The sequence below is a fragment of the Haliaeetus leucocephalus genome, unplaced genomic scaffold (genome assembly GCF_000737465.1).
Source record: "Haliaeetus leucocephalus isolate CR32 unplaced genomic scaffold, Haliaeetus_leucocephalus-4.0 Scaffold333, whole genome shotgun sequence".
In the NCBI taxonomy this organism is placed as follows: domain Eukaryota; kingdom Metazoa; phylum Chordata; class Aves; order Accipitriformes; family Accipitridae; genus Haliaeetus; species Haliaeetus leucocephalus.
In genome coordinates, this window is record NW_010972769.1 from 100,756 (window position 1) to 101,149 (window position 394).

A 394-nucleotide genomic window follows, 5' to 3' on the forward strand; every position below is an offset into this window, starting at 1 on the left:
AGGGATGGGGACAGGGATTGGCATGGGTGACGGGGATTGGGGACGTGGAGGTAGGGATTGGGATTGGGATGGAGAACAGGGATGGGGATTGGGGACACAGATTGGAGACATGGGGACAGGGAATAGGATGGAGGACAGGGATTAAGGATGGGAATGGGTACAGGGATGGGAATTGGGGATATGGGGACAGGGAATGGGATTGGGATGGAGGATGGCATTGGAGACATGGGGACAGGGGACTGGGATTGGGCACTGGAGATTAAAGGGGGATTTGGGACAGTTTGGGGATGGGTTTGGGATATGGGGAGTGGGGACAGGTATGGGAATTAGGGATGGGATTGGGAACAGGGACTGGGGAGTGGGACAGGGAATAGGAACAGGATGGGATTGGGAA

At 55.6% G+C, this 394-nt stretch overlaps 1 protein-coding gene across 1 annotated transcript in view; it reads left to right on the plus strand.

The window, feature by feature from the left end:
• Window positions 1-394, plus strand: part of LRCH4 (leucine-rich repeats and calponin homology (CH) domain containing 4) — a 5,006-nt gene that overhangs the window by 3,053 nt on the left and 1,559 nt on the right. The gene's annotated exons all lie outside the window — the stretch shown is intronic.